Source organism: Xyrauchen texanus, chromosome 9 (assembly GCF_025860055.1).
Source record: "Xyrauchen texanus isolate HMW12.3.18 chromosome 9, RBS_HiC_50CHRs, whole genome shotgun sequence".
NCBI classification, from domain to species: Eukaryota; Metazoa; Chordata; class Actinopteri; order Cypriniformes; family Catostomidae; genus Xyrauchen; species Xyrauchen texanus.
The window spans coordinates 13796735-13823624 of record NC_068284.1 but is presented as its reverse complement, the minus strand read 5'-3'; the positions used below and the strand labels follow the sequence as shown (position 1 = coordinate 13823624).

Here is a 26890-nt window from a genome sequence, read left to right as displayed (position 1 = left end):
CACCTTCCAACAAGACAATGACCCTAAGCACACCGCTAAAATAAGGAAGGAGTGGCTTCACAACAACTCCGTGACTGTTCTTGAATGGCCCAGCCAGAGCCCTGACTTAAACCCAATTGAGCATCTCTGGAGAGACCTGAAAATGGCTGTCCACCAACGTTTACCATCCAACCTGACAGAACTGGAGAGGATCTGCAAGGAGGAATGGCAGAGGATACCCAAATCCAGATGTGAAAAACTTGTTGCTTCTACTATATACTGAACAAAGGGTCTGAATACTTAGGACCATGTGATATTTCAATTTTTCTTTTTTAATAAATGTGCAAAAATGTCAACAATTCTGTGTTTTTCTGTCAATATGGGGTGCTGTGTGTACAATAATGAGGAAAAAAAATGAACTTAAATGATTTTAGCAAATGGCTGCAATATAACAAAGAGTGAAAAATTTAAGGGGGTCTGAATACTTTCCGTACCCACTGTATATAGATATTGCGATTAATCGCGATTTAACTACAAATGATGTGATTAATTGTGATTAAATATTTTAATTGTTTGACAGCCCTTGTTAAAATACTCACTGTTTCACAAGTAAAGCCACAAGACGTAAACTATATGTGTGCTAACAGGATTTTAGTGAGATAAAATCACTAAATAACCTTGTAACACTGTTAAAGGATGGGCAAGGAGGAGGCGAGAACCGGCTTGTCAACATAAATAATATTTAATGAAAACTTAATATAAAAGCACATATGCCCGTAATTCTCTCTCTCTCGAACCCAGAGCCATATAGAGCTCTGGGTTCGAGAGCTCTATATGGCTCTGCTCGAACCATCGTCACCGGCCGCCTTTATCCCTCGCGCGCCTCATCAGACCGATTGGGGACCGGGCGTGCGATATTCCGACCTGGCCCCGCCCCCCTCCGCTCCACAAACCTTTTCTGTGTTAAGTTAAAGCCAATTTGACAAATTCGTTGCTATGACGATGTAATGTCAACAAACCCTAAAATGAGTGTAAAAACGATGATTTAAACAACTTTACAGCTCAAATAATATGCACGTTTTAACTGAAGAATTTATGTAAGTGCTTTTATAAAATTATAAGCTTCACATTTCTGTTTAATCCCTCCAAAAATTGGCCCCATTCACTTCCATTGTAAGTGCCTCACAGTAACCTTGATTTTTGCTTTTTTTTAAAGAAAGTGAGTCTAATAAATTTTTTGTGGTTATCAATATTATCCCACAAATGCTGTTGATTGATCTTAACTTGTACTGAACCCGGAACATTCATTTAATGTCAAATTTAAGAATGTATTAAATCAAAGCTGAAATCTCTGCGACACTAGCAGCACCAAAGATAATTGCAAAAATAAACAATGTTCTCAAAACAGCTCTCTGAATACACCCCTCATCTGCAGTTCCCACCCCCATCTCACGCCATTAGTCGAGTAATGTTTTTGGGGATAAGCAGGTCGCTCAAAACAAACACAGGAATTTCTCTAGTGCCATAGAGACACAGTGTTTACTATTTTCAAGAATATTAACCTACAAATGGCTACTTATAGTTGTCTCTGCATATAAAGCTGGGCTAGAGGAAAGTATTTTAGGAAAAGTTACATAATTCAGTTTTAAGATTGTGTCAAAAAATTATACATTTAATATTATAATAATAATTGTTATTTATATTATATAATAATGTTATTATAAGTAATTTATAATATAATTATAAACTAAGGATTATTGCATAGTTTTCAACAACAAAAAAACATATTTTTTGAAAAAGAAAAAAAAAAAAATACAAAAGTAATTAATATGGAAACGCAGAGCAACATTATATAGCTTGAATATTTGGCTTAGTGCACCAGCTTGCCATAGTTTTGATGTTCCTTTTGAGAAATGAGATTAGTTAAATCAATCACATGGGTGTTGTGCTTTAATGGATGCCTCAGCCATGCCTGCGAGACACAATGCCTGACTGATCTATGCATGCTGGGACACTTGTTGCGTATAGTCAGTGTGATTACTTCTATGGTTAAGCTGGGTGTTAACAGAGCATGGGTGGCATTGCCAGCTTTGCTTGTCACACCCGCAGGCTTATGCCTTATATAAGAATAGGGATGGTATTTTTCATTCCTATTGATCTTTAAAAAAATAATTCACCCAGAAAATGAACATTTTCATTATTTACATACCATTTTGTCATTCCAAATCTATATAACTTTCTTCTATGAAACACAAGATGTTTTAGATAGAAGACAGTGACCAGGGGCTGTCAATATCCACTAAAAAACAACAAAACAAAATAAAAGTAGGCTAGTCATATTACTCGTGCAGCTGGGTATTATATGCCAAGTGTTCTGAATTCACTGGCTTTGTTTGCCTTCTGAAATTCCAAGAGATGACTGTACTTCAATAATAAATCATAATTTTATATGCAATATTATTGGTAATTGCACTTATTGGTGTGAGGCAATAATAATGTCACTATTATTATTGGTTTATGCCTTTTAAATGAGGCAACCTTTTGTTAGGCTACTGTTGTCTTCTGAAGCCTTTCGTCTCATGTGAGTGTACATCATTTATATTTATTTTTCTGAAGTACTATTCATTTATCTGTGTAATTTTTAGTGAAGGAAAATGACTGAGTGCAACTTATACTTTATCAATGGATCAGATTGCCCAAGCCAATCACCACACATCCGGCCAAATGCCAGCCAATCTTGTCCAGTCATGTAATCCTTGTTGTCACTCTATCTGACTCCCTCGCCCTCTCCCTGTCTGCATGTCTCACTCTGATTTCTCTTCATGGCTACGGCTGATTGTTGATCCTGAGCTGAACATTGCCTTATGTCTCTCTATTCCTTTTTTGATCAGGTGAGTCTTAGTGCCGGCACAAAGAAGCTCTTTGCCGCCTCTGCCTTTGGTGCCGTCTCCCTCGTCTTCCTCACCCATCACTTCAGAAGAAGAAAGGGCAAGAAAAAATATAATTTGCCTTTAGAACAGGAGAAATTTGAGTTCCTCACCAGTATCCCCCTGGCAATAGGTAATAAGAGATCACAAATCACTTCCAACACTGATCCTTAAAGACGTATTCCAGGTTCAATACAAGTTAGGATCAATCGACAGTATTTGTGGCATAATGTTGATTACCACAAAAAATTATTTTGACTCATCCCTCATTTTCTTAAAAAAAAAAGTCAAACTTGAAGTTACAGTGAGCCACTTACAGTAGATATAAAAAGTCTACACACCCCTGTTAATATGCCAGGTTTTTGTAATGTAAAAAATGAGACAAAGATAAATCACGTCAGAACTTTTTCTACTTTTAATGTGACTGTAAAGCAGTTCAATGGAAAGGAGGCGGCGAGAACCGGCTTGACGACATAAATAATATTTTAATGATTAACTTAAACAAAAAGGCAAACATACACACATGACGGACATGTCCGTAAACGATCTCTCTCTCCTGCACCATCCTCCGCAGTCGGCCTTTATCCCTCTTGGTGGCTTGATTAGCCTGATAAGGGACCGGGTGTGTAGAATCACGACCCGCCCTCCGCACTGCCACATTCCTCCCTCATTCTCTCAAGCTGGGGAGCCCCCGGCATGACGTACACCCGTGCTTTTCGCCCCGTCTGCTGGCAGATCATCCCCATCTACCTGGATGAGGGAGGGGACAAGGGGAGGGAAACAGGAATAATAAAAATGGGGGGGGTACTTCCTGTAACAGTGTAGTAACCCCCCAAAAAAAAAACACTGTAAAATTTAAACGAGAGGGAAAAGGTCAACACGGAGCGGCAGTGAGAGAGAGAGAGGAGAGAGAGATGAAAAAAAAACACTTACTTGCCAGTTCTCCGATACGCCGTAGCTTGTTCCTCGGCCACTCCTCCACCCTCTAACGGACGACAGCCGCACCTCTCCAGGCGGATCGGAGGCAGTCCACCAGCCCCTGGCGGACGGAATGCCCGCCGCGTTCTCTGGGAACAGACGGGGTCTCCCCTGCCCCTGGCAGTGGCCCTGACTGCTCCAGGGGGTCGGTTAGGAGCCCCTTCTCCCCTCGCGGTCGGCGGCCGTTCCTCTGCTTCCAGGCGGCCGGGCTCCTCGTCCCCCAGCAGATGGCCGCGGCTGCTCCGTTGGGGTGGACAGTAGTGGCGAGAACTCTACTACGGCTTATCCCTCCTACTTCCCGGATTTCAGCACCAGTGTAACGCAGTTCAGTGGAAAGGAGGCGAGAACCGGCCTGGCGATTTAAATAATATTTTAATGATTAACTTAAACCAAAGACAAATGCACACACACATGACGGACATGTCCGTAAACTATCTCCGCCCTGTCACAGTGACCTATAATGTGAACAATTCAATTGAAAAACAAACTGAAATCTTCGTGGGGGAAAAATTAAAATTAAAAACCTTACAATAACCTGGTTGCATAAGTGTGCACACCCTCTTATAACTGGGGATGTGGCTGTGTTCAGAATTAACCAATCACATTCAAACTAAATAGAAGTCATTACACACCTGCCATCATTTAAAGGGACTCTGATTAATCACAAATAAAGTTCAGCTTTTCTAGTAGGATTTTCCTGACATTTTCTTAGTTGCATCTCAGAGCAAAAGCCATGGCCCGCAGAGAGCTTCCAAAGCATCAGAGGGATCTCATTGTTGAAAGATATCAGTCAGGAGAAGGGTACAAAATAATTTCCAAAGCTTGAAGTTACAAGTTTGATGGTGGCAGCATCATGCTTTGGGGCTGTTTTTCTTCAGCTGGAACCGGGGCCTTATTCAGAGTGGAGGGAATTATGAACAGTTCCAAATACCACGCAATTTTGGCACAAAACCTTCAGGCGTCCATTAAAAAGATGAAGAGGAAGTTCACCTTTCAGCACGACAACCACTCAAAGCACACATCCAAATCCACAAAAGCATGGCTTCACCAGGAGAAGATTAACGTTTTGGAATGGTCCAGCCAGAGCCCAGACCTGAATCCAATTGAACATCTGTGGGGTGATCTGAAGAGGGCTGTGCACAGGAGATGTCCTCGCAATCTGACAGATTTGGAACGCTTTTGAAAAGAAGAGTGGGCAAATATTGTGCCACGTCAAGATGTGCCATGCTATTAGACTCCTACAGAAAAAGACTGAGTGCTGTAATAAAATCAAAAGGTGATTCAACAAAGTATTAGTTGAAGGGTGTGCACACTTATGCAACCAGGTTATTGTGGGGGGTTTTTTTCCTCAAAGATTTCAGTTGAATTGTTCACGTTATATGTCACATTAAAGCTGGAAAAAGTTCTGACATGATTATCTTTGTCTCATTGTTTTACATCACAAGAACCTGGCATTTTAACAGGGGTGTGTAGACTTTTTATATCCACTGTACAATGGAAGTGAATGAGGCCAATTTTTGGAGGGTTTAAAGAGGCAGAAATGTGAAGCTCATAATTTTAAAACATCACTTACATTAATTGTTCTGTTAAAACTTGTGAAATGAAGCACCCTTTGATTTTTTTTTTACACCACTCAGTCTGTTTGGATAAGAGACTATTAGCTTGGCACATCTTGACTTGGAAATATTTTCCCACTCTTCTTTGCAAAAACGTTCCAGATCTGTCCACATTTCGAGGGCATCTCCTATGTACGGCCCTCTTCAGGTCCCCCCACAGATTTTCTATAGGATTCATGTCTGGGCTCTGGCTGGGCCATTCCAAAACATTCATCTTTCTTTGCTGAAGCCAATCTTTTGTTGATTTGGATGCGTGCTTTGGATCATTGTCATGCTGAAAGGTGAAAGATCTCTTCATTTTCAGCTTTCTAGCAGATGCCAGAAGATTCTGTGCCAAAATTGACTGGTACTTGGAGCTATTCATGATTCCCTCCACCTTCACTAAAGCCTCAGTTCCAGCAGAAGAAAAGCAGCCCCAAAGCATGATGCTGCCACCACCATGCTTAACCGTGGGTATGGTGTTGTTTTTGCACCAAACATACCTTTTACAATTTTGGGCAGAAAATTCAATCTTGGTCTCATCAGACCATAACAAATTTTTCCACTTGGTTTTGGGGGACTGGATATATGTTCTTGCAGGCTTGGATGTTTTTTGTTTTTTCATCAGAAAAGGCTTGTGTCTTGCCAACCTGCCCCATAGCCCAGACAGATGAAGAACATGGGAGATAGATTTCACATATAGGGAGAAACCAGTACTTGCCAGAATTAGCTGCAGTTCCTTTAAAGTTGCTGTATCCCTCTTGACAGCCTCCCTGACCAGTTTTCTCTTTGTCTTCTCATTAATTTTGGAGGGACATCCTGTTCTTGATAATGTCACTTTTGTGCCATACTTTCTCTACTTGTTGATGACGATCTTCACTGTGTTCCATGGTATATCTAATGCCTTGGAAATCTTTTTGTAGCCATCACCTGAGGAATACCATTCAACAATGAGATCCTGTTGATGCTTTGTAAGCTCTTTGTGGCCCATGGCTCTTGTAGTAGCATGCAAACAAGATGTCATAAAAATCCTACAAGAACAGCTGAGATTTATTTGATTTTTATATGAGTTCATCAGAGTCACTTCAGGTGAAGAAATGTGTGTTCTATTTCACATGAGCTTGATGAATGGTTGATTCTGAACATACTCAATTATAAAAGGGAGTGCACACTTTTGCAAAGTTATTCTTAGTTTTTCTCTCTCTCTCTCTCTCTCTCTCTCTCGTTAAAATGTGTCATTTTGGTTTTCAGTGGCATTGCATAGGTTGTAATTTTTACATTTAAAGGTGCAAAAATATATGATTTATCTTAAATGTTTTACATGACAAAAACCTTTAATGGGTGTGTAGACATATTATATCCACTGTAGGTGTACATGCGTTCCTAATAAAGTGCTCATTAAGTGTATATCACTTATTTTGAACCTGGATGATGAGAATGGTGTTTCTCAATGTGCGTTCTTTTTTGTTCTTGCGTTCTTGAGGACTCATTCAATGTCATCATCCTCTGCCGAAGTTTAATTCCAGTACTCAAGAATCGACGTTCTGAGAATGCATAACATTTTCTGGCTGTGTTCTTGATCAGGGTGAATCGGATAGTGACTTATGGTCAAGAACCCATTTGAAATCCCAAAAGTCATTATGGCACTATGGTCCTGCAAACTTCACTGGTGTGATGTAATAATGCTGTCACTGGTGTGTGATGATAGCAGTAGTTCACTCACTGTAAACTCAATGTGCACAATGGCAAGACTGGTCTTAAGAACGCAAGTCCATTCTCTGCGTTTTTAGCATTGAGAAGCACCTATGTCAAGAGTCTGCAGAGCTGTAATCTAGACAAAGGGTGTCTACTCCATTTTAAGATGTTTTTGGTCACTATATAATTCACATACTTCCATTTGTTTTATTTCATATTGTTGGCGACTTTATAATTATTAAAACATTTGGATAATAGTAAAAGAGCAGCTATGTCCAAACTTTTGACTGGTACTATATTCATTGATGATGGATTGTGTAAGTTCTAGTGCCATGCAATGCTGACTGTCCTCCACCTCTTCTTTCAGACTTTGGCAGCAATAATCAAAATCCACCTCTAAACTCAAAGAACTGCTACTCAAGTAATGTGGTGTCCAATGGCAGCCTCTACAGCAAGTTATCAGGTTCCCTGCAGAGCCTGGCCTCAGTAAGATATTTTTTTCTTGTCTGTTACTTTGTTTAGTAGTTTAAAGTCTATGTGATTTCAATACGGCATGCTGTAAAGTACTGTTTTCAAAAAAAGCTGCAACAAAGGTCACCTAAAGGCCCTGATATACGGAATCTAAGATCAAATGAATGTGATGTAATTTAGAATTAAATCTGTGACACCAAAAATAAGGTGTTTTTGCGTTTGTTTTGGTGGTTCATAACAGCTTGTCTGGGCAAACTTTTAGGAAAAATTCTAACCGGCTGCTAAACACCTTCTTACTGCCATTGGTCCTGTCAAACAGACCTGAAGCTCCTCCTACTACTTTGTTTACATTTTGAAGTCAGTATTCATCATGAACATGACCATGTCATGCAATTTGTTTTGTTTAATTAGTCTACAAAAGGAATCAAATCTACTTAAATCCTCTCAAGTGCCCATTCACTCATGTGCCATCTGCAGCGAAAGCCATTCACACATCTGCCCAAAGTAAGATATGCCTCTATAATCATCATTCTTTTGTCTTTATTCTGAACATTAACACTCTTTTATACACCAGTCTTTGCAGTAGTATCAGTGTCATCATAAATTACGGAGTGTAATCGGCACATATTATGACCGTGTATAGCATGATATAGCATTAGCATAATGAAATCTGAATGTAAACAAGACAAATGGGATGTTATCTACTGTATATATATATATATATATATATATATTTATTACTTTAAAATCATCATTGAATCATCACTCATTTTAATTCTACTCATCGCAAACAGTATACCATTGCTTAGCTGTTTAGAGCTTGTTTTTATCCCTGAATGAAGAAGAACTTCTCCTCCGGAAGTATATTGGGGCTTTAATGCTGGTAAAACTAACATTGGTGCTAAAATGGCGTATTTAGTGCATGCTTTTCTCTCAGTTAAAGAGCAGGCACTCCTCCAGCAGCTGCACGTGTGCTGCTAATAGCTCTGGCTGCTGGGATGAAGCAGGAGATGATAGTGACATCTGTAACCTGATCAATATCCCCATCACCACTCCAGAGAATCTGTATCTGATGGGTAAGAACCAGCACACAGAGAACCTCTTCCTCCTCTGACCTCAGTCAACCTCATGAGACTCTGCCAACATTTAACCCACACACTGCTGGTGCTCCTCACACAGGGATGGAGTTATTTGAGGAGGCCCTCCAGCGTTGGGAGCAAGCGCTAACATTCCGTAGCAGGCAGGTGGAGGATGAGGCAAGCTGTGCATTGGTTAAGATAGGAGCTGGAGATGCCATAGCAGAAGAAACCATGGAGGCATTATTCACCAACCACAATAGTCCTGATAGGCTATATGAAGTGAATACATGTGTACAGAGATCCGCTTATGATAATGTGTATTCTTCTTTAGGGTATCATCAATGCAGATTTCATCCATAAGTTGGAGTCTCTGCTACAGAGAGCCTATCGGCTGCAAGAAGAGTTTGAGGGAGCATTGGGAATGGCAGACCCTTCAACATGGCCCAGTAATGGTGACTCTCTTTCTCTTTAACTAAAGTCAATAAATGTCTGTCCGGAAATTATTGAATGGTCTTATGTAACATTTATTATTGGGCTTGACACTGTGAACCATGGCCGTTCTCTAAAGAAGGGTCTTTTTTTTATTGACGTGACATTTATTGCATGTGCCCTTTTTTGTTCACACAAATCAAGAAGCCATTTATAAAATCATAACTTTATATAAATAGATTTGGGACAAGTTGTTTATCATTTGCACATCTTACACATGGTTTAATCTTATTGCATTGACAGGAAAGCTAATCATATAAAGTATAAAAGTCTTCTGTATATAAATAGTAAATGGAAAGTAAAAAAAAATATCTAAAGTGAATAAAAATGTTCTATTTGTAAAACAAATACAAAACAAGACCATTGATATTAGGGCAAAGATGTACTGCTATTATCTTGTTCGTGATGAAAATATTTTTTAGATAAAAATATCTAAAAATCCTCAAAACAAGATTAATTTACTTTATCTTGTTTTAGAAACAACACAGCATAAGTTATTTAGCAGGGAAGCACCGCATGAAAATGTTTGACCGATACTGATTTTAGCAAACAACCATAGGCCAATAACGATATTTTGCCACTTACCTTATTTTGTCATTCAATCAATTTTACTTTGGAATTATGCCTAAAAAATGTACAAGAGGTTTACTGTTCTAACAATAAATTATTTCCATTAAACATGGATTGGATCTGTTGAACACATGACAGGCCATCTTTTTTAAGAGAGCCACAATGAAAGATAAAAGGAAAAAATAGCTCTATATAACAACATGATTGATATGAAAAGATGTTATTTTGTACTTCTAAAACATTTTTGTACTCCTATTTTTGCAGTTCAAACCAACAGAACTCTAAAGGAACAAAACCCCTTTTAAATTCTGTATTAGAGTAGTATAATTAACAATAATAATGGATAATACCTTCCAAACCACTAGAGGGCATCGCTTGCTCACACAGCACTGACTGAAGCGATGTATGCAGACTGTCTATATTTTAAAATGCAGCCTTTTAAGGTTTAGTAATCATGCAAGGTTAAATCACGATTTCAGTCTTAATTCTATCAATCATGCTGCTAATAATGGACAAGTCAATGTCTGCTTGTTTTAAATCGTTTTAGATGGTTTCCTTATTATGTAGCCTATAGGTAAGTGCTGCTTCCACAAATGTCACATATTCAAAAACTATATATTACATGCCAACACTTCTACATATTCTGGCTATTATTTCTGGATTGTGCATTTGAATTTACAATGTTTTTACAAAGTGTGTTAATAATTAATTATAAATCAACCATCAGTTTTTCTGTGTTTTCATGCGTATAACCTATATGCTGATGGTTTTAAATTGGTCAATAATTGACCAATAAATATCAGCAACCGATACATAGGTGCAAACCTAATATTAAGGCTTTTTTCATAGAATGTATTTTAATGTGTATTTGTCTTCTGTACGGGCAGAGTTCTCCACTTGCTATTAACTAGTTTATAGTAAAAGCAAGTAAAACAATCTGCCAGTGCTGATGAAGTAATTCAAAGTATTTAGATTATGTTACTGTACTTGAATAATCTAATGGAATGTGTTACAAATTACATTTTACAGCATGTATTTTGTAGTCTGTAGTGAAATACATTTTAAAAGTAACCAGCCTTGCTCACCTATCATTAAAGATTTGTGACCACCAGAGATAATTGAACCCGTCCGCAGTGATACTTTAATTAGCCATCAGGTAATACATCTGCTTTGTAGTGGCTGTTTTGAAGGATTATTTTAGACCCTGCCCTACATTCTGTAGTGAAGTCTCTCTCTGGAGCTCCATCCACAGCAGGACTTTAAAGACAAGGCCATGTCATTATGAGGCTTTCTGTGTTCAGGTCACTTAAAGCGAGGAGGGCAAGCTATTGCTTAATCTTAAATCCTCTGCTGCCAATAGAGCCCTGTGTTAAAAAGCTCTCTCCCAGAAACATCAGTCTACAGAACACTGAAGACCTATACACAAGTCCCAATTTTTAAGATGAAAATTAAGATGATGTTTTCCCCCCATGTCATTCTAATGCTGAACACTTTGTTCTGTGCTTTACTAACCGATTTTTCCATCAACTTCAGCCATGAGCCTCATTGACATTTGTGATTGACTATGTCTGTCAATGGGTGAATGTTAACAGCCCCACCAACTTCGTCTTGGAAAAACAAATCAGTTGGATTTTCACGTTGCTGTTGGTGGTTGGGCTATTGTGGCCTTGAGCTCAAGATGGAATTTCAGTGCACATGCTTAAAAGATGTCCAGAAGTGAATTTATTCTACTGCTCTTATTTTGGTTTAAATTCAACAATGCAAGTTCTTTATCCAGCAATCCACTGTTGAGCAGTAGATGTGCAACTTTTTGGCATTTATATAGAACTGCTTAACTACTACATATTACTGAGGCTCATCTCATTTTCTGTATCTAAATAAAGAATCTAATAGTGGTTTGAAGTTCTTTCCTTACAATTGTTTACAGGTCTACCTCTTACCCACTCCAAACACATGTGGCTCAACTCATGCCCTTCCTCATGCAAAAATACTCAAACTGGTCTGTCCCTCTGAGACTCCTTTCAATCCTAGCGAATCACTCCATGTGGCTTGTTTATGCTATCTGCAGTTTTGGAACTAGAACAATTTTCTCACCCTTGTTTACTCTAATCTTCTGCCATTTTCTCTGGCAGACAAACATACAGATCTCTCTATGAGGGAGGATTGTGAACACACCTGCCTCAGAGACTCAATCAGCATCGCCTCAACGGATTCCTTTGTGTCTGCCGCAGAGGTGGGACAGAGCTCTTTGCCAATCAAAATTTGGATGTGCCATGTCAATACCATGGTTTTCTAAAGTACCTTGAAATGCCATGGTACATGAATATAATAATCATTCCATACCATGGTATTAAATTAATTTGTATTACCATCTGATACCATAACTGCATCATGGTACGGTCACAGTTTTTTTGTGAGTTTCATAATCTTTGGTCATTTAAATCTGCCTCTACTTTTTGTTTGTTAGAGAACATGTCTTGTGTAATGATAGCTCCAGGTTGACTGTTCCTGCTGTCTTGGACACCAGCAAATGCTTTAACTCACTCTCTGCTCATGTAACGACAGGAAAATAACTGATTTATCTGACAGCACTTCACCATGAGAACAGTGCTGAGCAGGGAAAGTGGGTCAATACTTTGAAGAAACCTTATGATCAATCCTAAAAATAGTTTGGAAAAATTCCTCCCAGTCAGGAGGTGTAGATCCCAGGCATATATGTACCCCCTGACTGATCCATCCCAGTTAATATTGAGATGTGAGATCATTATTGTGCCTGCAAGTAAAAACATATATTGCACAAATAAGTAGGGTGTTTTGTGCATGTGGCAGTGTTTCCTACTGCAAATAGCGGACCAGGAATCATGGTCATATGATATGTGAAAACTATGAGCACAGATTTGATGACCGTAGTTCTGTCTGTTCCAGTTATCTGAGCACAGAGAGATGAGAAGTGCATATGCCTTGGGCTCACTGTGCAATTACCCCTTCTATGAGGAGGCTTTGCAGATGGCTGAAGAGGGCAAGATGTCCTGTCGAGTTCTACGGTTAGTCTTGTACATTCACTGCACACTTTATTAGGAACATATGGTCCCAATAAGTGCCCGACATGGTCTTCTGCTGTTGTAGCTCATCCGCCTCAAGGTTTGATGTGTTGTGCATTTTGAGATGTTATTCTGCTCACTGCAATTGTACAGAGTGGTTATCTGAGTTACTGTAGCCTTTCTGTCAGCTTGAACTAGTCTGGCCATTGTCCGTTGACCTCTCTCATCAACAAAGCGTTTCTGTCTGCAGAACTGCCGCTCACTGGATGTTTTTTGTTTTTATGCACCATTCTGAGTAAACTCTAGAGACTGTTACATGTGAAAATCCCAGGAGATCAGCAGTTACAGAAATACTCAAACCAGCCCTTCTGGCACCAACAATCGTGGTCCAAATCACTGAGATCACATTTTTCCCCATTCTGATGGTTGATGTGAACATTAACTGAAGCTCCTGACCCATATCTGCATGATTTTGTGCATTGCACTACTGCCACATGATTGGCTGATTAGATCATTGCATAAATAAGTAGGTGTACAGGTGTTACTAATAAAATACATTAATGCAGTAAGCCCCAAAATGCTGTAGGTTATAGTGATTTTGTTAAGGGATGCAATGAAAATATATATATATATATGTTTTTGTCTTCCTAAAATGTTGTTTCCATTTTACTAGGGATGTGTGAGACTAGTTGACACTAGAATTACTAGTCGGTTAATATTTCCCCCCATTAAACTGATCATCATGTTTACACATTTACGTTTGGCTGCACTTAAACTACTGTCATATTAATTTGATATATTTTAAATGGAATTAATAATACAAATATTATTTTAAAAGAGGATATCTGGAGCAGATACAAAGGTTCATTTTACCTCAACCTGCATGTGCTTCTTCCCTCTCTCACTCGTGGCACATGTAGGAAAATGTCCTTGTTACGTTCCCCACGTGTATATGTTTTTGTTTTCATTATTCCCTCCCTCTTTGGTACGCTCTCTATCTGCTCTTAGGTGGCGTGATTGGCTGTGTCAGATGTTCATCATAATTAAGGCGGTTCTTCAACGTCCATTCTGATGGCGCCCAGCTGTTTTAAAAGACAGCGTGTGTCATTCAAGCGAGAGCGCGTGTCTGTTCGGTGTCTTGAGAGGTGTACGTTGTATGCAGTTTTCGTATGTGTAATCTAGCATTAATTGCTTAGCCCTTTTTGTGTCTTGCGATACTGTTCAGAGTCTAATGGCTTTTACGCTAATGGGAAAGGAGTACAGGTTAGTATATCGCGATATACACTGTGCCCGTAGTATGTATAAGTGTTAGACACACTAGGGAAGAAGTGTGCGCCACTCTCTGTATTTTTTTTGCTTTTCTTAGTTAGGGTTATCTGGGCGTCGGATGCGCTGAAGAACTCGGTTTATTTTCTACATTTTACTTTGGCAGATTAAGAGTAGATTTAGGGGATTGTTTTGGTTATATTTGTTTTGTTCCTTTGGCGCCACTTAAGTTCTTTTCCCATCTATTTACTTATTTATTTATTGTATTGTTTTCTCATGAGTATTGTCATTATTGTACATAGCGCATTTACTGGATCTAGTGGCTTCGGCTTTTTTGTAATAAATTATCCAGTTGATTACACTTCTAACAGTTTTGTCAAGTGTCCTTGTGCTGCGGCCCAATTACCAGTGGTGATATAATATCTAAATGTTGCGGTACATCCCTTAGACCTTTATTTATCGTAACAGTCCTCTTGCTAGGTGTGCAAACCCAGCAAAGTAGTTATGAAATCACTTCGGTGGTGGTGCGGGAATCAGATTTTCAAACATTTGAAAGTCCAAATGGATGTTTTCACATTTGAGTCTTCTTTAAATCAGTGCATGCTTGTACGTTAAGTGCAGTATAGCCACATCAGATGAATCGTGTTGTCTTTCACCAGATAATGCCGACGTGTTAATTTTGCTCATTAAAAAATGGTATGCTTTTGAGGAAGCATCCTAGAAAATGACTGTATATTTGCAACAAGGTGCCGACTGCTTAACTGGTTAAATCTTTTACAGGTGAAACTTGAAAAATTTGAATATCGTGCAAAAGTTCATTAATTTCAGTAATTCAACTTAAAAGGTGAAACTAATATATTATATAGACTCATTACAAGAAAAGATATTTCAAGCCTTTATGTGATATAATTTTGATGATTATGGCTTACAGCTTATGAAAACCCCAAATTCAGAATCTCAGAAAATTAGAATATTGTGAAAAGGTTCAGTAATGTAGGCTCAAAGTGTCACACTCTAATCAGCTAAACACCTGCAAAGGGTTCCTGAGCCTTTAAATGGTCTCTCAGTCTGATTCAGTTGAATTCACAATCATGGGGAAGACTGCTGACCTGACAGCTGTGCAGAAAACCATCATTGACACCCTCCACAAGGAGGGAAAGCCTCAAAAGGTAATTGCAAAAGAAGTTGGATGTTCTCAAAGTGCTGTATCAAAGCACATTAATAGAAAGTTAAGTGGAAGGGAAAAGTGTGGAAGGAAAAAGGTGCACAAACAGCAGGGATGACCGTAGCCTGGAGAGGATTGTCAGGAAAAGGCCATTCAAATGTGTGGGGGAGCTTCACAAGGAGTGGACTGAGGCTGGAGTTACTGCATCAAGAGCCACCACACACAGACGGGTCCTGGACATGGGCTTCAAATGTCAAACGTCTTACGGCTAAAGAAAAAAAGAACTGGTCTGTTGCTCAGTGGTCCAAAGTCCTCTTTTCTGATGAGAGCAAATTTTGCATCTCATTTGGAAACCAAGGTCCCAGAGTCTGGAGGAAGAATGGAGAGGCACACAATCCAAGATGCTTGAAGTCCAGTGTGAAGTTTCCACAGTCTGTGTTGGTTTGGGGAGCCATGTCATCGGCTGGTGTTGGTCCACTGTGCTTTATTAAGTCCAGAGTCAACGCAGCCGTCTACCGGGACATTTTAGAGCACTTCATGCTTCCTTCAGCAGACAAGCTTTATGGAGATGCTGACTTCATTTTCCAGCAGGACTTGGCACCTGCCCACACTGCCAAAAGTACCAAAACCTGGTTCAATGACCATGGTATTACTGTGCTTGATTGGCCAGCAAACTCGCCTGACCTGAACCCCATAGAGAATCTATGAGGCATTGCCAAGAGAAAGATGAGAGACATGAGACCAAACAATGCAGAAGAGCTGAAGGCCGCTATTGAAGCATCTTGGCCTTCCATAACACCTCAGCAGTGCCACAGGCTGATAGCATCCATGCCACGCCGCATTGAGGCAGTAATTAATGCAAAAGGGGCCCAAACCAAGTACTGAGTACATATACATGATTATACTTTTCGGAGGGCCGACATTTCTGTATTTAAAATCCTTTTTTTTTATTGATTTCATGTAATATTCTAATTTTCTGAGATTCTGAATTTGGGGTTTTCATAAGCTGTAAGCCATAATCATCAAAATTATATCAAATAAAGGCTTGAAATATCTTACTTTGCTTGTAATGAGTCTATATAATATATTAGTTTCACCTTTTAAGTTGAATTACTGAAATTAATGAACTTTTGCACGATATTCAAATTTTTCGAGTTTCACCTGTATTCTGCGTGCATGTCGTTTAGAATACATTAGGTTTTTTTTAGGCTACATCACAATTTTTTCTATCCTATGGCTATTTTTTCCCATCATAACTGTTTTTGGTTAACATTCTTTACTAAACAGCTGTCATATTAGATCAATGGCTAATGCATGACTGCACGTTGTGAAATACACGGAACTTTTCAGCGCATTTTTTCTCTCGTAAATTTGGCTTAGTCCCCCCTCCACTACTTATTAGGTCCTCGTGGTGGCACGGTTACTCACCTCAATCCAGGTGGCAGAGGACAAGTCTCAGTTGCCTCTGCTTCCAAGACGGTCAATTCGCACATCTTATCACGTAGCCTGTTCGGGAACAACGCGGCAATAACGCGGCAACTTTCCCCATCACGACCTTGCGAGCTCTGTGCGGGGTGGCATGATTTGGGGCACCTTTCACCCATCGCGAGCCAGGGGGAGGATGGCACAATTCGGGGCACATTTCTCCCATGGCGATCTTGCGAGCTCTGTGCAAGGGTGTTTGATCAGATACCGTTGTGCCGCCCCAGAGAGCGTTGCTAGGATCCACTACTGTGCTTAGGACAGGCTGGGTTGCTCTATTGGTCCTGCAACATTCATTCAATTGTTTTCATAAATATGCCTGTTAAATATTCACTAACATTGATTCAGTGAATGAGTGTCATGTTCTATATTTAATGTACAATGATCATAATGCATGGCGAGCACAACGCAGATAAATGCCCCGTTTCAGTGGAATTTAGCTTCAGAATTGGAAAAGATTTATTTTAAATGAGTCGAATTATTAATTTGTTTTACTTTTCTGAAGGTCGGTTTCTTTTTAGACTTGTAGACTTTAAACATCAGTGAAATTAGTCATTCAGCACCTATATTGTACATCTGTAAACTCTCTCTAACAATCTTTACTAGCTATTGGAGGAGGAATGGGCATGAGGCTAATGTAGTTAAGCCTGACAGGATGTTGGGACACTGCTTTCAATTCTCTTAATTTGCTAAGTAAAATAACATGAGAAGAAATCTTTTCTGGCTTATGTTTTAGACATGTCAACAGCAAAAACGGCAATTTCCAACTTTTGTGCCATGCTTGGCGTGGCCTTCTTCCGAATGTGGTAATTGATGACCTTCACAAGCACAGATGTTTTGTTCGGAAAATATGTTATGCACATTTAATTGGATATTTGTTTCGGACTGCTAAGTTTAAGGTACATATAAACAGTACTGCAATCGGATTTAATGTATTAGGATTGATGAAAATGAGTGCATTTCAACATAATGTCTTTAAAGATGGCTCACGCTAGGAACAATTTTTGACTGTTCTGGAACTATCCGTTTATAAACATTTGTTTAGTCTGACAATATTCAGCTTAAAAGATTTTAAGGTGCTGTTTTTATGCAGACTGTGTTTTTGTTTTACTAGTGGTGTTTTTTCAAAAAACAGAACTGAGATGTTTGAATGTGTAGGAGACACTGACTTCCTGACAAAGCTGCACTGTATAAGACAAGCATGTCAGGTAATGGATTTCCTTCAAGTCCAGTGTATATAATGTTTGCTTCCTTTTAGTCATTTTGTGAATTTGGGTCCAGTAGAAAATAATTTTGGCCTTTATCTTGCCCTCAGTTTCTTTGATGTAAGGGCAGTATTTCCCCTTCATAATTATTTCAGACATTCATCTAATACAGTGGTTCTCAACCTTGTTCCTGGAGCCAACCCGACACTGCACACTTTGTATATCTTCATTTCTGACACACCCAATTCAGGTCTTGGCAGTCTCCAATAACGAGCTCTATCAGGTGTGTTTGATTAGGGAGCTATCCAAATGTTTAGTGTTGGGGGGAGAAACAGGATTGAGAAGCACTGATATAATATGTTGATTAGCCAATAGTTCTGACATTGGTCTTATCTGTTGTGTGCTTGATTGTTTCAAGCCTTTGTGACTCATATACTGTAGCATGTTTATTATAGTAATTTCAGTTCAGTTCATGATTATTAATATTAATAGGATAGTTTGGTTTTTGGATGGGATAGGGCATAGAAAATGTTACAACAGATTTGTTTTATGTGGACAACCTTGTGATACGTATTCTGTACCATGCTTTTTGGTTTAGATCATTTTATGTGAAAAGGCAACTAGAGCATTTTTGGCTGACACGGGAAAGAAGATATTGTCTTCAATAATTGTCAAAGCAAGGAAGGTGGGTTTTCTTTTCTCTTTATGCGTTTCTGATTCCTGAACAGTCCCCGACCCATTTAAACTGTACTACGGTTTGCAGAGCCCAATAAGATTTGAGGAGGTGTTTGAAGAAATGATCTGCTTCCTGGATCAAGCAAATCACTGGGAGAACACAGAAAGTGAGCTTTCTTCAAGAGGGGTGAGCGACTGCTATGCAGTTACCATGTGAAGACCTGTCCTGAAGAGTAAAATCTCACACAACTGAAACACATCTTGACTTCCTGTTGTGCAAAGTAACTTTTGACCGAGGTTTAAAATGTTTGTCCTTTTCAGGTAAAGCATCTTAACTTCTATGATATTGTTCTTGACTTCATCCTAATTGACTCATTTGAGAATCCACCAATCTCCATCCAGAATGTGGTCAACAATCGCTGGCTCAACAGCTCCTTCAAAGAGACAGTAAGTATAGAATCTATATCAATCTGCAATCATTTTAGACTAAATTATATTTCACTTACACAAATTATGAAATTTTTGTTGTTGATATTTCTAATAACTTTATTCTGCTGCCACAGGCTGTTGCATCAAGCTGTTGGTCTGTTCTGAAACAGAAGAGACAACATATGAAGGTATTGTTTGGTTTATGACTGTTCAACCAGTATGATTAGGCTGAAATTTGGCTTCAAATGCATTGAACATACCTGCATCTCTTTGTGGAATTTTTGTGCCTTAAATGTGGTTTAAATCCAAATGTTAAGAGCTAGCACTGTAATGATTGTTTTACAGACTAGACAATCCAGAATCACTGAATAAAGTTTAATCTCTCAAAGGCTTAATCCATGGAAAAAGATACATATTTTATGTATGCCCTCAGGTGCAAGATGGCTTCATTGCTCATTTCTATGCAGTCTGTGAACACATAAGTCCTGTCCTTGCCTGGGGGTTTCTGGGCCCTAAAAGTTCCTTGCACGATTTCTGCTGCTTCTTCAAGGTAAGGCATAATTTGATTCCTTCTGTATCTCTGAAGTGTAAGGCTCAGCAACACACTTGCATTCTGATACAGATTGTTAGGTGGTGAAACAACCATAACCAATTTGTTTGGCTGGTCTCTCTGCAACTTCCAGTAGTCAGGATACATGGGTTTGGCAATGCATGCTTAAAAAAAGAAAATAGTAGCAGTTCCGGTTTGACAACAGGTTGTTGGTTTGAACCCTACAAGGGACGATTTATGAGCTAGTGTGCCTTTGAGAAAGGCAATGGTTGCTCCAGGGGATGTATCAAATTATTTTAGATAAGTATCTACACTGTAAAAAAAAATAAGCCAGTACAACAAAAAAAATCTTAGTACCAATTTCCTTTAGCCTTTTCTTGTTTACTCAACTTTTGTAAATAACAGTTATACTGACTTAAATGAAGTTGTCAGTGATGCAAAAAATATTTAGTTGAGTTAACTTAAGATTGTTAGTTTTCTGAGGTGTAACTATTCTATAACAAATCTTTTTAAGTTGTGCCAATACAAAAGATTTTGTATGTAGAACTCAAATGTCTGAAGTTGAGTGAACAAAAAAAATGCTATTGGAAATTGGTACTAAGTAATAATATGTTACGACTGGAAACTACAATACCATTGCCCAAGTCAAGAACTGAAAACAGTGAGAATGTTAACAAAACATTTATTCCAAAGAGCAATATAAGAATGTTTTCACCAACCTGTTGAAGGCAATTAAATGGCATTTTAATTAGCCATCATCATGACAACATGATGATTAATCCTTTTGGTCTTTAAATATTTCTCACAGGAAACAAATAAAAAATTTAATAATTGCGCTAACCTGCCAAAGATAGGCATCAATAATGATAGTAGTGCTACCACCATCTCATAAAAAAAAAAAAATCCTGTGATACCAAATTTTTTACATTCACAAATATTTAAACCAAAGTGATTCAATACTGCAATACAAAAATTAAACGCTTCAGTTAAAGCAGTTTTACAAAACACTGCCACTGAATATGAAATGTGTGTCTAAACAGTAGCATGTAGGAGGAACAAACTTTCAAAATTTGAAGCATGGTCTAAAATAGAAGTGCACCCATCTAAAAAACACTGACACACCTCAACATGAAACATTTAATTTGACTGAACAGTATATCAACGGATATCAAGTAAACAAATAAGCATTTCACTTTAAAGGGAATTCAAGACCAAGTCTTAAAAATTCAAAATGCACCAGTACCACAATATACAGCGACATAAAAACAAAAACATTATTATGCCAAAGGTACCCACCAACCATAAAAGCATCTGAAAATATTCAAAGCATCTTAAACTGCTCTATACAGTGAAAATCTTATTCTTCAGGGACTGAACTCTGTTGGTGCACTTTTCTCCCAATCCCACAAAGATGTTCTGCACTGCCTCAAATGTGTATTTTAGTCCTTTTGGATACTCAATATTTAGCGCATAGAGAAGTCCAAAGAGTACCATGAAAGCAGTGGGAAAGTCAGATAGGTCCTCCATGACCACAGTTTCCTCCAGGATGATGCTGAAGTTAAGACATCTCTTTGTTGCCTGCGAGATGTCATCCTCCATAACTTCAAGGATGCCCAGTTTCACTCCTCTTGCATAAGTCTCCTCTAAATCAGTGTCCTAAGAAATATATACATTTAATGAAAAAAGGTTGTTCAGAAGTTTAAATAGAAAATTCAATGCTCAAATAAACTCTTGCAAACAAAACATGGCACATTGTGCTAACCTGATGTAAACACGATGAAAACGAGCCACATGAAAACCATGTCAGCACCTTTATTAAATATAACCACACATTTCATAAAAGAATTGTGATCAATGAAAATATGAGCTGAAAATTTAAAACCTACCAGACAAGTCTTGGATATTGCATCACGCTCCCTGAGGTACAAGGGGAGTCCCCGTAGAGCCGTAGTGTATCTGTGTGACAGGATGTTTGTTGTCTGTAGGAGGAAAATAAATCATTTTAATTACGATTTACTTCTTCATGATTCCTTGCAGTAAATGTATTAGGATGGGCAAAGTGTCAGAAATGAAGGGGGACTCAGGGCAAAAATTCCACAAAAACTGACAACAAAAAGCTTAAAACAAATTTAATGTAGGGACAATTATATATATTCCCTATTTTAATGAATAATCTTTTGTATATACAGATACAACCACTTATTCCAAGGGATTCATATGTATATGAATCATACCTGCTCATCAAAATGGTCCAGGATAATTTTCATCTCATCTGCAAGGTCTTTACTCTTTGCTCGATACATTTTGATGAGGGCATTGCTATGTTTGTTCAGAGATGTCATGAAAGCCGTTTTGAGGTCCACACAAGTGATCCTTTGAAACTCTGCATAAAGCTGAGGGAGTGAACGAGAAAAAAAATATCTGCGAACATTTAAGTCTATAAAGAATCATAACAAAATTATGTAGACAAAATGTAACTTACTTGCTCCTGCAAAAAGAGGCCAGGCCATCTTTCTTTGATGACAGAGACCAAGGGCTGCTCATTGACTATTTCTTTTCTTCTAAGAGGGAATGTGGTTTCCATTTTGGTGTTCAGTATTGTAATGTCCATGTTCCTTTTTTTACTTCAAGCTCAAGATGTTCCCTTTCATTTTCCAATGCAGCATCATCCAAACCAACAGGATTGTCTGGGAGAAAGTTGATTTCTGATCTTCTTGGTTTCTTCTGGGGAACTCTTGAACCATCATCTCTTCTATTGTCAAGCTCACTACATCCAGTATTGCGTAATTTTTGTCTGTAATTTCCCATTTTAAATTGAAAGCGCAGACACACTCAGAGTACAGGCACAATAATGGTACACGTCGGCCTGGGTGCCAATGCTTGAGCCTGCAGTGTCTCAGCAGCAGATTTTGACTGTCACAGGTGTATTTACAGTACCTACACTGCATGAAGTGTGCTCTCAATGGAGATCTGTAAAACAAAATACACAAATGTGAATGACCAGGTTCATTAAAAGGCAAATTAATGAATGAACAATTAAATAAACCATGAATTTTTTTTGTATGGCAACTGCTGCACAGATTTGAAAATCCCCTATATTATCAATAATCATTATCTCCTCAGAATATTATATAAAGCAATCTTTCTACTGTTGGGCCTCCTCAGTACAGTATTAACCGATGGAAGGCTTTCAGATGAGCTAATCTGGCTAACGAGGCTGCAGCAGAATCATATGCACGACTTCCAACGCAATTTAATTGTGCAGCAAAATCCATCGCAACAAAAGACAAAAACGTATTTATTTTATAAAACAGGATTTAAAAATACAGTTAGATTTAAACATTCAGGAATGTTGATAATTTACAAAGAAAAGGTAGAAGTGTCTATTTTTCCTAATTAACCAATATCGACTAATTTAGGAAAAATGTGACTCAAAGAATGAACATTGATCATCAAAAACCAAATAAACGTACTCACCATAAAGATTCCTCTGGATAATCGCCCACGTGCTGTCTCTTCTTTCTTAAGTATTCTTCTTCGGCAGTTTGCTGAACAGTTGTTTCTCCCGCATTAAAAAGTTGACGTTGACGCGCAGCAAGAATGCGCAACGGTCAAAATACTGAGGGCGTGGTTTAGCGCTTGAGAAAATGATGCAGTCGTTCATCAGAAAACATGCTGATATTTTTTTTAATGTTTGGTTTATTTAAATATAACAATGCAATAAAGTCCCCACGTGCTAATTGTGTTCTGTTTTGAGAGCAATGGCGCTCACTTCTGTTGTTAACAAAACTTCACAGTAAAAATCTTCCTGATTTCGGCCATATGGTTGAACCCTGGAACATAATTTGGCCGAAATCAGGAAGATTTTTTACGTATAATGCCGTGCACTACTACTACTACTACTTGTAATTTCACCATAATAATACATTATTATGGTGAAATTACATTATTATACAATTATGCAGTAGGCCTATGCATGTTTTAATTATTATTATTATTAATAATAATTAAAATAAGTTCTAAATTATACTTAAGTTCTTTTAAAAATCCCTAAAAACATTTTTCTTCATTGTCCCGTAAACAAATGGTTGCATTTTATTCCAAAATTAGCATTTTATTATATGGGAGGGCAGATTCTAAATGAAACTGACTTAACTCAAATTAATAAGTTGGCAGAACTTTTTTTGAATGGACTTGCGAAGCTTTGTTCACAAAACTCATCTTTTTAAGTTTATGGAAAAAAACTTGGTTTATGTTGAATAAGTGTATTAAAAATAGTTGTACTGACTTTTTCATGGATTTTTGCTGAGCCAACACAACACAACAAAACTAGTCATTTAAACTTTTTTCAAGTTGGGTTTTTTACAGTGTACTAAATAGCTTTTTTTCCACTATTGGGCCAAATGAGGACATGTTCGTGCGTGCCAGGGCTTCATCATGGCTCCTGTGTCTTTAACCCGCCGACCTTTCCAAACCCTTGAGCTAAAGGCCAACTGGGATTGAGGCGGGGTCAATGTTCAATGAGTCAGATCAGAGGTTTTAGCACCAAGAAACTTTTTCCCAATATTTCATATCCAGCTACAAGCTTACCTCAACAGACCAATGGAGAATCGTCAGAACTGGTGAGTAGACAAAATCAGGGCTCTTTTGAGAATTTGGGATAATGAAATTGCAACGTCAGATCAACAGTGTCTGCTGAACAAATACATTAAGTAAGGTGTAGCCGAATTTGCCAAGTTGTGTATCCAGCACACAATGGTACAGGTTTGGGAAAAATTACTTGTGGGCACAATACGATTCCATGTCCATTTCGAGGGATAGCTAGTCTCCAGAGTCTGATACCTCAGCTTGAGTTTTCCCTCTTGCTTGTTTAATGGGCAGGGTGTGCGAATGTCACCAGAGTGGTGTATTAAGGGCAGGGTTTTAGGGCAACGATGCTGGGCTGTTGACGCAATTGTGGGAACGCAGAGTCATTTTGGTCTCGCAGCTCCAGGCTATTGGCCCTGGCTGACCAGTTGATAGTCCTGACTCGCACAGGCCCCATAGTGGAAAAGCATCTAATGACTACTTGTATGTCGGGCAGATGGATCTTGGCCGGTAAAACTCACAATGTGCACCCAATTTAATATGGAGTCAAAGGTCTGGTTATTGCGGGACTACCAGTGTAATTTTCCAAAAAATGCCTTTTCAAGGCATACAGTGTGTAACAGTGATATGGCAATCTAAGTGTCATTAGGGAAATACAACAATTATGTTCAATCAAGTTTTACTGTAGTTAAAAATAATTTTTAAAAAGGGTTTTCTTTTGGTCCACAGGAGCAGGTGCTTTTCTTCCTGAAGGACATCTTTGACATGGAGAAAGTGTGTTATTCCAGTCTGGACACTCTAGCGGAGGACATCCTGCACCTGCTTCACCAACACTGTGCTCCTGGCTTACTTGGGTGCTGACGCTCACCTTCACTTCAATGTCTGTGCCAGTACAACTTTGCACCTTGTGCCAAATGCATTGCTGGAGGCTACGGTCCAGTGAGCTACTGCCAGTATTTCACAACCTCCACATTTGCATGGACATTCATTGCCTGCAGGTGCTGATTTCACCTTTGGAAAGCATGCAGTCGAAATCCTAAGACTCTGGGTTCAGTACACATTTTTACACTTGTCCTTCAATCTTAGTAACATGGCAATGTTTGTGTAATGTTTAAAATATAGGAAAAGAGGGACAGTAATTCATTTTTATGTCATGTTACAATACTTTTTTCAATAACTGTTTGCACAACAGATGATCTGATTATTCTTTTTTTTTAAAATAAAAGGCACGTTTCTTTAAGGTTACTACTAGATTCCCAGAAGGATTTTATGGACAAACTTACCTCTGCAGTAGTTTGCGGCTATACATCTCACAAGTGTAGATGCCATTAATTAAATCTTGAACCACATTAAGTAAAACTGTGAAAAGTTAGTGCTTCTGTCTCATTAACTGTATTATACTTCCATCTTCATAGAAACAGGGCATGCCATGTACATTGGTTGGTGTGAATGTAACAAACATAATGGATTATCTGTACACGCCTTATGAGTAGCACAAAGTTCTTAATTGAATGTTTTGATGTGCAGATGGTATTTTGTAATTTGGGCCAATAAAAACAGCAAGGTAATTTCTCACACCATCAAGCCAAACAGTTCTCACTGCAGACCCATGCAATTTACCAATCCAAGCTCACTGGCGGTTCCTTTTTCCAATGTGGTGATGTGAAATCAAGACTAGAATACACTGACTGGGCAAACAACCAATTGTGAGTTGCCATGTACTAAAGCCATTCCACCAGCAAGGTGGAGTATGATCAGAAATGGGACTGGGAAAAGTTTGTAATTGTATCAAACCAAATTGTGCTCAACTGCTACTGGAACAGTTACTTGCTACACTCAGAACCATTATATGAATCTTTAATAAAAACCTCAGACCGTTTCAATGAATACAACTTTATTGATGACAATGGCAACAATCTTAAACATTTTCAGAAACAAAGCAAAAATACATTCAACAAGCTTTAACTGTTTTAACATTTTGTTTTACCTCAAAAGGCATGCTCCAAATTTTTCAGATAGCCTCCGATTTTCTCTTCGTTTTTAGACCCCCACGAATTCTGTTGTGAACAATTTGCTCAAAAGGAAAGCACATCTTGCATGCAATCAAATGGATATGCAGCAATGGACAAATACTAATTTTAAAGAAACTCTCCAATTTACATGCCATACAAAAAAAAAAAAAAAAAGTCTGGCAAATATCTACTATAAAAAAAAAGTTCCTGGTCATGGTGCACTTATATAGCATTGATGCAAATCAAGTCCCTACACTTAAAGGCAAAGCATGAGCTCAAAAGAAAATTTCAGAAAGCTATCAGTCAGCCAATAATACAGAAACATGTGGCAACATTTCTTTTATCAAAACACGAGGTCATCAGAACAGCATCGACAAACATCGCCCTAAACTAACATAAACATTGACTTTGCAATGGCAGATTCCTCATGATATATTTTTTACCTTATAATTGGAGCCCTCGAACAGTCTACGTTCAGCGGAGGGACAGACTCAAAGGTATCCTCCTTACGGACAAACTAGCTCAGGACCTGATTCTACGAACTACGCCTGCAGCATCTTCCACACTGTGAGTGAGAATGAAGGCAGCAATGTGGGACAAACATTAGCACTACAGACGGGCATCAATAAAACTTGCAAAACCAATGAAACATGAGCATACATACAGTATACGTCAGTGTTATCAGTGTTTCATAG

The 26890-nt window shown here is 38.5% G+C and overlaps 1 pseudogene; it reads left to right on the top strand.

Annotated features, from left to right (window-relative positions):
• LOC127649677 (mitoguardin 1-like) overlaps positions 1–26382 on the top strand; it is a 30021-nt pseudogene extending 3639 nt beyond the window's left edge.
• Positions 26383–26890: the final 508 nt, after the last annotated feature.